The 11539-nt window shown below is 42.2% G+C and overlaps 1 long non-coding RNA gene across 1 annotated transcript in view; it reads left to right on the top strand.

The window, feature by feature from the left end:
• Positions 1-5858, top strand: part of LOC149864861 (uncharacterized) — a 29759-nt gene extending 23901 nt beyond the window's left edge. The window contains exon 2 of the long non-coding RNA XR_016442307.1: positions 4869-5858. This is a non-coding gene — a long non-coding RNA (uncharacterized LOC149864861). The remainder of the gene's footprint in view (positions 1-4868) is intronic.
• The last annotated feature ends 5681 nt before the right edge of the window (positions 5859-11539 follow it).

The following is an 11539-nucleotide window of genomic DNA, read 5'->3' on the forward strand; positions in this document are numbered from 1 at the left end:
TTTGTCTCAAAAGTCTTATTGCATTTTGGCACACACTATTCTTCAAATTTATTCAATATCTCATTGAACTTCATGTTTTGGCCTGGAGCAAATGTAAGTTTGTACACCTCAAGCACTTTTCCCCCCTACCACATTCAGGAAAATGGATTTCAATTCATCAGTTTTCTCTTCTGGTCCTATAGAAGCTAAATACAACTCAAACCTTCATCTAAGTTTTCTCCAATTCTCAGCTATATTGCATGACAACAAAAGACAGGAAGGAAGGGACTTGTAACACATCCATGGTTAACTGTGTCTCTGAGCTGGTTACACTTCTTCCTTGCACAGAAGGGACTACTCGCAGAGGCCTTTGTTTCTTGCTGAGTGCAGCTTCGAAGCCCTGAGTTACCAGCTTTCTGCTATGGATAACGCTCCAGATCCATCCAGTCTTTCCCATTTCACCACTTCTCACACCTTGTAATGATTTAGGTCCTGCAGTGAATAACAACTATGAATGAGGAAGAGAACAGACCTTTAATGATACTACAGCACAGGGTTCCTCCAGCAGAGGCCATGTGGCTACTTCCATCTTGATTTCTCCTTGCTCCGCAGGGATCTTGTTTTAATTCCTTACCTGATAAGACATTCCCTTGTAAGGGACTGTTTCCAAAGTCTGACCCTTATCACTACAGAAGCTATGTACTGTACCTTTCTTTTCATTATGCAGGTGAATGGAGCCTTGACTCAGCTCAATAAGGTTCTGGCCTGCACAGCTGAGCTGACAAAGTGTATTATATATGCTACCAATTCTTTCTCTAGGTTTAGTGAGAGGTTGTATTATGTTAGCTGTACTAATATGAAGGCAGGGCAGAGTATCTGTCACCTATGAAAGCATATGCCTGGACCAATTGGTTTCTAAATTGTCTTCGAGTAAAGTTAGGAGCCAGCCTCTACAGGGTGTGGATGCACCTACTGATATTTTCTTAAAGTGTAAATGCACAAAGGAATAGACAACAATGATGTAGAAAGGCTTTTGTATTTACATATATACCTTAGTTTACCCATGCAAATTTCCTGCAGGCTAAAACTTAGTTTGATAAAACACTTTAAGGTGTTTTATCAAACAGACCTCTTTGTACAAACAATTGGACTGACATATCCCAAAATAAATAATTGACTTGCAAACCTAGAAAAATGGTCTGTGATTACCAATTAGCAATTTCTAAACTGTTACTCATGCTGAAATAGACCGTTTCGTTAGGACAAGTTACTGTGAAAGACTGAACAAATCATCTGTGTACCAAAACCAGGAATGATATAGTTACCTAACAAAAAATATTTAAATTGACAGATCTTGCTTGAAATTTAATATTAATGTATGGATTTTTAAGGAACTAGGAGCTTTTTAGAAGATTATAATAGTTTACTTCCTTATTTGCTGTTGAGAACCGAGTTTCCCATCCTGGCTCTACCAGGAAATATCACTAGAGATACAGAACTTTTATAGAAGACAACTGAAAGTCAAAAGGACTGAAAATGTTGCATGGAAGTTTGTTCTTTTGATGTTTCCAGCACAGGTATGAGACTTATTTAATGCCTGTTGCAATCAGTCTTTTCAGTGATTTCCCTTGGTTTTGGATCACTGACTGGTGTGGGTCAGAACAGAACTTGATCCTCTGGGCTAGGAACAGACATTCAAAAAGCCCAAGCCTGAGTTGCTTCACTCTTTGCAGGTTAGTCTAAGTTGTGCAGCTTAAACTGATTTAATAGCTGGACAGACGTGTTCTCTTAAACCAGGGAATGCAGGCACGTGGCTGCAGTGGCTCAAGCCAGAAGCTGGGGGTGCTACAGCATGCTTGCCAAAAGGTGAAGGAAGAGACCCCCCCAATCCAAGGCTCTTACCCCTCCTTGCTGGAGCGAGGGGGCATGGCCAGGCACCAGCTGGAGCCAACACACAGGGAATGGGGAAAAAGTCTTTTCTCTGAAGTAAGTATTGAACACAGCAATTTGCAAAGCGTACAGCAGGGAGCTACCAAAAGTGTTTGCCTAAACCAAGATGCAGCCCAGTAAAACACAGAATACACAGCTTAGTCTAACTTAAAATGTAAACCAGAAAGACAAGAGTTAGTCTTACTAATCCTGAGAGCAGTGTCTCCTTATAGACAGGCATTCAGAAAGGCTTTGTTTACATGTTCTGTTTTATAATATAAATGTAGCTCTCTCCATTCTTTGGTGCAGCTTCTCTTAACTAACTCTCCAGCATGTGTGATCATGGATGATTGTCAGGTCTTTGGCAATACTTTCTATCTCTCAGTCTAGTCCTGCAAGTCTTAGCTCTGGGCTCAGAGCTACAGCAGAGCTTGGATCTGCACACAGATCTGCTTGCTTCTCTCACCTGCTCCAGGACCGCTGTGCAAGCCACAGACTAGCCAAAGACCTGGTGTTGGCGGAGAAAGGGGACAGAGGCAGGAATGAAGTTAATCACTCCCTGTTTGCAGGGGATGGTGGTATGGTTAGGGCTGGCAAATGCCAGCTGTGGTCCCCAGGGTTTGGTTGGGGGCAGAGGGAGAAATTTGCCTCAGGGGCCATAGCAGACTAGCATTTGGCCACATCTTGCCTCTGCTCTGGCTAGAGAGCAGAGGGGAGGGGCCTGTGCTGCTGTGGAGCAGGGAGCCTTGCCCAGCCCAGGAACATGCTGGGATGCTGGGGGACTCTGGTTTAACTTAAGCCAGGAATGGGCCTGGGACAGACATTGCATAAACTGGTTTGACCCAAATCAGTTAAGTCTAATACTATACTACATTCAACCAGGTTTCTCTCAAACTGGTTTCAGCCTGTTCTCAAACTAGTTTATGTGCACTGAACATCTGTTCTGTTACAGGTTTAAATCAGTTTCTGATTACTTAAACTGGTTTGGGTGTTATCAAATCTAGGGACAGACATATCTGTCTATTGTTAGTATGCATACATGAAATTGAAATGAATGGAGCAGTTGTCAATTAAGTTAATGCTCAGAATAATTTGCTTCATAGCAGGGCTTTTTTCTGCACAAGTTGGTACAGGACCTGAATTTGGTTTAACTTTTGTGTTTTTAATCATTCATAAAAAGAACATAAAAAACTTAACAGAAATGTTGAATTTTGTAAAAACAAACAAACAAAAAACCCCACACATGGGCTATATATTACTCTTTATATTGACAGAAACCTCCCACTAAGGATGTAATGTTATGGTATGGGCAGAGTGCTGGTCAGTACAAGTGCAGCATCTGGACCACTAGTACTTAGTATCAACTGTTTAATCCTTAAAAGGCATGCTGCATTTTGACTTGAGTTGTTAGAAATGAGTTATAGGGTGCAAGGAATCCTTTGAAAATATTTTTTAAATGGTTATTTTGGAACATGTCAGATTTCTCCCAGATTCTACAGTAGAAGCTCATTATCTGTACCTCTGCAGTAGCAAAATAACAGTTCCTGTTCTGCCTCCCCCTTCCCCAACTGGGGCTAATTTGAGTTAATTGCTACATATGTAAACAGCTGTCCAGCACTGTTTTGATTGTAGTTAAAGCCCAGGACTAGTCCTGGGTTAAACACAACACCTATTATTTTTGCCCAAAGCACATTGAGCTGGTTACTTGCCATTGAAGAATGATGTGGAGCTTGGTTTAGTCTTACTGTTCATATAGTAGCAAAAAGGTTTACCTGCATACAGAATCCAGAGTTCTTTTCTTTGAAGAAACATGAGCAACTATTAGCTTTTAGGCTAGGGACAGAAATTATACTGGTACAGCAAAAGCTTTGTTATCCGGCACCCATGGGGAATGGGGGATGCTGGATAATAAATTATGCCAACTTATTGAGAGGCTGGAACAGGTGTCTTTGCCTATTCGAGCCGCCACTTCTCTTGCCACACCTGGGGTGTCGCTGTCCGTCCTGCTGCATTCCCGTTCCTCCCGCAGGCTGTGAGGGACAGGGAGGCGGGTCCTGCGCAGGCTGCTATGCCCTGGGCGCTCAGTGAACCTGGAAGCGCCACGGTGGGCACTTTCAGTTTAGATTTTACCCCATTGCATCCAGCCGCTTGGCCAGAAATTCTGGTTACTAGAGCGTGCCAGTTAGTAAAATCCCAGATAACAGGGATTATGGTTTGCAGGTCTAACGTTATTGCAGCTCAGCGCTTTCACCACATTACCTCTATTCTACTTCCAGTATCCACAGTACCTATACAGAAGTCCAGTGATTCTCAGCCCAAGTGTTGCAGCATCCTAGGGTGACTTGAGATCCTTTCAAACAGTGCTCTGGGTTGCCATGCAGTGTTAGCACCGTTAGGTGTGCAGACATGATTCTCAAGATAAACCTAGAGATTTCAAATAGGAGTTCACAGTGTTAAAAACATTGCTTGGTCTTTCTGAGTTTCTTATAACAGAAGCATTTCTCTATTATTTTTGTCTAATAAAAAAATAAGCAATAACTGGAGCTAGTATTTTCCAAGGGGTGCCTAGAGTCTAAAGTTTGTGAACCATTGCAGTAGTCATTAGTGTGAATGTGAACTAACTTCTGATTCTAAGGCAATAGCGCTACCTTGTGACTGTAAGCAGCAACTGCATCCTTACATTTAGAGGCCTATCAGGCGCCATTGAGTGGACAACAAAATTGAAAGATCTTTCAGTAGAAGGAGGGTCTCTGTGCCCAAAATGATTTATTTGGAATTGTTCCTAAGTATCAATTTGGGTAAAGTTGTTGTTATAAGCTTTCTAGTATGCATGCAGTTATTTCAGCCCTTTACCAACTCATCTTATGTCTTCCACTGGAATAGTAATGCCTACAAGCTGAGCAGGATTGAATGGTGAGTTTTAAAAAGAATATCTATTTAAATGGGTTGTTATCTGTCAGCTCTGTTTTTAGGGAACGTTGGCAAAGTGTACAGTCTGTCTGACTCACAAAGGACTCACCCCCCCACCTCTGCCTGAACAAAAGCTGATTAGAGGAGGGACTTACAAAAGACAATGAAGACACAGCTGGAGACTCACCTAAAGCCCTCCAGACAAGGATGATGGGAGTGACACAACTCCTGTGGTCCCATTTACATTGGAGATGGAACTGGATGGCAACTCATTTACATGGGAGATGGGACAGGAAAGCACCTTCATTAACATTCAGGATGGAGAACAGAGATTCTAAGGCAAGGACCACACCGAACTCTGGGACCAGAGAAGCAGGGGGGCACTTCATGATGGGGATTCTTGCTCCAAATGCTAATCAACCCCCAACTCAGCTCAGCATTTATCAGACCACTTCTAGTAAGGATGCCTTTATTGGTACCCAAAACACTGAATCTGCCTGTCTGTATTGTGAGCTCCCTCAGAGTAACACCACCCATAGGCAGGAGTGATCAGTTCCTATTAGCCAGCATGCAAGTCATCATTTTGCTATAAATAAACCTAGTGTTCTCCCTTTTAGCCATTGGTAGTTTTCTACAAAACTGCCTACCCAAGCTCAAGTTTTGGTCCTGGTGTTTGGATCCAAAAGCTGCACCAGTTCCACTCCTTTTCTGCCTGGAATCCCTCCACTGATCATGCCGAGGGCTCTGCCCATCTGCAAGCTCCAACAGCCACCTGGGAACCTCAACTGGTTCAAGCTCTGCTGAGTGGTGAGACCCCAGCTCTCTCCCTCTCTCAGACTCCAGGAACCTGACTTTGCTTTCTTACTCCAGGCACAGCTTCCTAAACCTGACCTGCTGATCAAACTTGAGCTTGACTTCCCCAAATATGCAACTGAAACTATGTAATATTGTAACTGTTTTATTTGCCTCTCTTGAATGGCTGTTAGTATTGGCATCATCATAAGTTCATATACCTGGCAATAAATAACTTTTATGGTCAAGCTGGTTGCTATATTCTCTCTCTCTCTGAACCTCATTTACTCTTCCTTCCCCTTGACCTCCATTTGCTCTGCGGCAACACTTTTTTTACTTAAGCCAAAGATCCCTGTAATTCCCAAAACTATGGTGGAGTCTGCTTCTCAAGGGAGTTACTGCTAGGACCATTGTGACGAGATTGGGACGTGCTGAGTTTGGAGGTACATGAGAGTATCAGCTGAAAGCGGTGATCAGATCCAGCCTGCTCAGACATACTCTGTTAGCATGTGTATGTGTCTAACTGCATTTGTTATTGTCCTACTGAAATAAAGGATGAATTGAGTTCAAGGCACACGAGGGTGTCAGCCTGTCAATGCCTGGCTCAGGTGTGCCCTGTTAATCTGTGTGTATATGCGTATATGTTTGGAGGAACCCAGCCCCATTGAAACTTGAGTCCTGCAAGATAGCCCCATTGGGGATGAGGACTTGCAGAAGGGAGAGATGCAGCTCCATATAGAAACACAAGCAGCACACTGATAGAATTAGAGGCCCCAGAAATGTACCCCTAATAAATGAGCGCACACCAAAGAGACAGGCAAATCTAGTAACAGGGTAGCTACACAAGAGGAGTGAACTTGGTTTTAGTTTGGAATTAATTATTCTATATTAATTGCAGTTGACATTCTAAGAGATAGTCCAGTTGGATCCAAATCTTCCTTACCAGTTTATAAAATAATTTAACAAAAAGGAAGGAATCCAGTATAGTTCTATAAAAGTTACTCTAATAATCTGCAGAAGGGAAGAGCATGGATCTTTTTAAATAATCCTGATTCTGTAAGACAGAACTACTTTTCTGTCACATTCTACAGACTGGTTAAAGCAAAGTTATTTTTTATTATGTTCTACTAGACTTTTCCAGAGAGGAAAGCTAATGCCATTATTCTGCCAGATACTCCTCAGTATAAGTTGTAGCCGTGTTGGTCCAAGGACAGAGAGACACAAGGTTCTTTGGGTAAATCTGATATCTTTTATTAGAACAACTCAGACAGTTGGAAAAGTTCTTCTTTGCAAGCTTTCAGGTATAAGTACCCTTAGACTGACGAAGCATCTGCAGTTGGCATGTGCTCTTCCTGGTTGGAATGAAGCGTACACAAGCCAGAGGCTGGTATGCATGCAAGAAAGCTAGTCAGTGAAGAAGTAAATTGGGGAGTCAGTGGGTGAGAGGATGGGAGCAGGGGAATGAATATAGGTGGTAAATAGTGGAGAGGTATCTGGAGAGTCAGGACATGTATAGACAAAACAGGGGCCCTACATTGAAGCAGTGGGTTTTAAAAAAAAACAACACTGCTTCAATTTAGGGTGGATTCAACTCTCGTGCCATGCACATACCCAGCTGGTTTACCTGCCTCTCCACTGGGGAGGGGAGGGCGAACTGCCAGCAGGCAGAGTAGTCCCTGGACTGCAGGGGAGGCTGGTGCTTCCTTCCACAGCCGCTGTGGTTCCCACCCTCCATGGCACTTGCCCTCAGGCATCTGGCTTGGGCAGTCCCATGGGGCACTGCAGCCATGGAGGGAAGCCCCCATGCAGCTAAGTCAGGCAGGTTCCAGGTGGGCAGGACGAGGAGGAGATCTGGCTTATGAATTTTCTTGGGTGGAGCTGCTTTCCTGGGCTGCTGTCAGGCTGCCTGCTGGGCTTCCTGCAGAGCCATGGAGCAGCAGAGGTGGGCAAAATGTGGCCCGTGGGCCAAATGCAGCCTGCCAAGCCATTCTATCCAGCCCACAGGCCCCCTTAAAGAAAAAAAAAAAAAGAAAAAATTAGAAAATTAATATATTTTTTTTTTATCTGCCCTGGGCTGCTTGTCATGTGGCCATCAATGGCTTGCCAAAACTCAGTAAGTAGCCCTCCACCCAAAATAGTTGCCCACACAATACTGTAAGGGCTACTGCTTATATGCAGCACCCACACCCAAGCACTGGGGACAGGTGAAGGCATTCAGGCAGTTGACAGCCATGCCCACCTAGTTAATCAAGGCCAGCTGGGGTCTTCTGTCTGCCTGTCCCCCTAACCCAACACTGAGCTCTAGATTATGTTTTGCCAATATTTTAAATATTAAAGGGGCTCTATAGGAGAGACAGACGCACTGCATTTCTAACTACCTGGACTGTATTATATTTAATCTATTCCTCTAGTGAAACAGAATAGCTCATGCACCTTTTAGAATTTTTTCAGACAAATAACATTTAAAAAGATTTACCACATCTTCATGTCATAGTTCAGGTTGATAAACTGTATGAAGATTAAGTGCTTTAAATCCCAGACTCATGAGTGTTGGGTAGACTGGAGGTCCTGCACCCTATTTTGCTAAGACTCAACAAGTCCAGTTTCTAGCAGCACCCCCACATCTTTCTCCTTAGATTAATACAGTCTCTTCTAATCATGTTCCCCTTTTCCAGAAGATAGTACAGGCTTTGTTGGGCTGCCAAAAATAAAATGAGCAAGTTCTTTAAAGCTCACAACTTTTTCCAGGAATATAGGGAGTGTTAAAGTTCAAGAATAAAGAAATAACTAATCAATACACATACCCAAGTATAGAAGTAGGGTACACATGCATTGATATCTGTGTAATAACTAGCGCTTGGTTTTCTAATGCAGTCATTAAAATTTGATTGGTTTCTGTAACTATTCAAAGTATAACCAAGGTATAAAATATGCAACTGTTCAGTAACTTCTATATGCTTCCTCTCCTCCAGATGGTCTAATCAGTAGCCAACCATGATTAAAGGCTCTCTAGTTACACTCACTGTGTCCTTTCTTTACCCTTAAGCACTGCATGTAATAAACTAGGAACAAAGACAAAGCATGTGGAACTGGAGCCAATTCAGCTGCTTGCAACAATATGTTGCCTTGAAATTTGGTGCAGCTCATGAAGGTGAAGACTATAGTGCATTTTCCAAATGTAAGGTCATTTAATCAAGAGGTTCCCAGATAAAGAATGCCTACAACAAATCTTAAGAATGACACGCTATTAATTTTTTTTTGTTCAGACCTGAAGATTAACCATAACTCAAACTGACAACTTGGGTACAATGTCTCAACATTTATCTTAGTACATAAAACCCTCTACCCCTCCAGAAAAGAAACTGAAACTGGTATTTAGAAATAGGATGCACCTGTTGGCAAGAGCATGCTTCTAATTCTCAAGTACTGACACTTTAAAAGACAAACAAAGTAGCCAAGCAGATTTCTAGCCAGCCAATATCCATATTAAATGGAGCGGTTAAGGGGCTATTAAATCTTTTCTCCTGTCAGTTCAAGTCCTTTGTTGACCAAAATCTTTCCCTGCTTGAGCAGACGGTGTTTTCAGGAAGTGTAATCTGACTACAACATGCAATTCAGAAGGCCCTTAGCTATTTTCAGGAAGAAGTTAAATGTGAATGTTTGCCAGAATGGGGGAAAATTAAAGGGAAGAGGAGTGTTGAGAAGCACAAGTGGAGGGCTTTGAGGCTGGTGTGAGGGGAGAAGCATTATTACTGTCTTCAACATATGTATGCAGTGAGAGAGAGTGCTAGACAGCAGGGATCAACATTTTACATTATTGGCTCAATGAGATAGGAAGGGGAGGGCAACTCAAAATAGTAGCATGCACATTGTTGTAGAGAATGGTGAGGGATGGGGTGTAGAAGAAATAAGACATCAGCTCTCTCATATATTTTAAAGTGACTGTAAAATCATAATGTATTTTTACTGTAAAGATTTGGGTGCATAGGCTGTATCTCAGATTTCTCACAGGTCCTGTCAGCAGCTCTGAGCAAAGCACAACCATTAAACTCATTCCGCTATAACAAAATAGTAGGCAAAGTAGAGGAACAGTTAAGGACTACATAGCAACTATCTAGCATAAGGGAACATCTGAACTCAGGAGAGCTGTATTTACTTCTGGCTCTGCCCCTGCTGTGCTGGATGACTTTGTGTGTGTTAATTTGTTTCTCCCTGCTTCAGTTTCCCTACTGTAAAATGGGTATAATGATATAAAATGATTTGAAATCTACTGATGAAAAGCACTGTGTGAGAGCTAGGTTTTTTAAAACCATTTAACCACAGTGTAAGTAACTATTGGGGTAAATGCAATTGCCTCAAATAGTACTAATAGTACTAATTAGTACTAATAGTACTAATTCATAAAAACCAGCAGTAACTACACAACATACGTACACCCTACATTTGCAGATTGTCTGTATCCCTGATGAAATGGGACACAACTGTAGCACCGAATGCTTGTTTCTGTTTAATTAGCTGCATTGACTAGGAGCTTCCTACACCTGATCTTCACCCAAACACTATGCCTACTCCTCAGAAACCACCTTCTACTCCCTAAATTTTATGGCATTTTCTATCCATTTAAAACCCATATATTCTTCTTCATTTTTGAACTGCTAGAACCCTTGTGCATCTCAAAACATTGTTGAAATAGGAGGTATTCTTAAAGTATAATCAAGTTACAGATGCATTTTTTCTTTTGAGCACACAGGAAGATCTCAAAGCCAGATTTCTTTGTAATACAACTACAGCTCCACTTAACTACTCTACTTCCTCCTCTACCATTTATATACAGCTATACCCAACACACCAAAAGCATTTGGATTAGATGTGGATAACTGCCAGTGTCCATTCCTAGCCCCAAGAAGAGGCAGAGAAAGTTGAATTGGGATATATACCTTGACTCTTAATTTCTTGCTAGTCAGAGGATAAGAGTATGCCTGAACAGTCTAGCAGGGCACAACACCCCACAAGGTAGCCTTAGCCCTGCAGTAAGGAAGCTTGGGTAGTTATTGAGGTCCTTTCCCCAAACTTCTCTCTCTTCAAAACTGGAATAGAGCATACTAAATCCATCATTCAGCCTTCCTTTCTACGAGTACAAACTTTGGCAGCTCTCTTTTCCTAAGCCAAATGAAGCAAGTTCAACAACAAGCAAACAGTCCCTTGTGCTCTATTTCCCTTTATAACAATACAAAGTACAGCCCAGCCAATAACTAAAACAAGTAAAGACTCAAACCAGAGTAGGTCTGTCATCAGGGTGGCAGTATTACCTGTGTCTGACAAACCATTTCCTTAGCTCAGTCATTTCCTGTAATGCTTCCTGTTGATTGCTGCTTCTTTATATAGGTATGAAGGAGAACAACTGATAGACTTAGAAGCTCCCTGGCCTAACATTTGATTTTCCAGTTTGGAGCTCTGAGGCTATGTGATCCAGCCACCCATTTATGCCATCTCTACCAATGCTGTAAAATACAATCCTCTAACAGAGATGGTCAGAAACATCATGATGATAACAGAAAATGCAGGTAAATCCCCTTATGCAGCAATGTCAGCCCAACCAGCACCCAGTTCCCAGGAAGAAATTTTGCCCAAGCAAGAATATACTCAGACCCAGGGTTTATCCGTGGCAGGTTAGGGTGTTATGTGTTGTGTCAAGGCTGATGGTAGTTTTACAAAGAGTTTTGATTATGCATTGTATGGGATGGTTTGGATGTGGACGATCCTGCCCCAAGCCACAGGGGTTGTGCTCACTAGAGGACTTCTAGAGGGCATTTCTACTTCTTCTCTTATGATTCTATGATTTTTGCTGATTATCTTTTTTCTCCAATGAAATGCCAACCTGGAAGGCTCTGACATTTACCACTGTGAAGAAAGAGCGCCTGCAAAAACA

This window comes from Crocodylus siamensis, chromosome 5 (genome assembly GCF_052110815.1).
Source record: "Crocodylus siamensis isolate JL-2025a chromosome 5, ASM5211081v1, whole genome shotgun sequence".
NCBI classification, from domain to species: domain Eukaryota; kingdom Metazoa; phylum Chordata; order Crocodylia; family Crocodylidae; genus Crocodylus; species Crocodylus siamensis.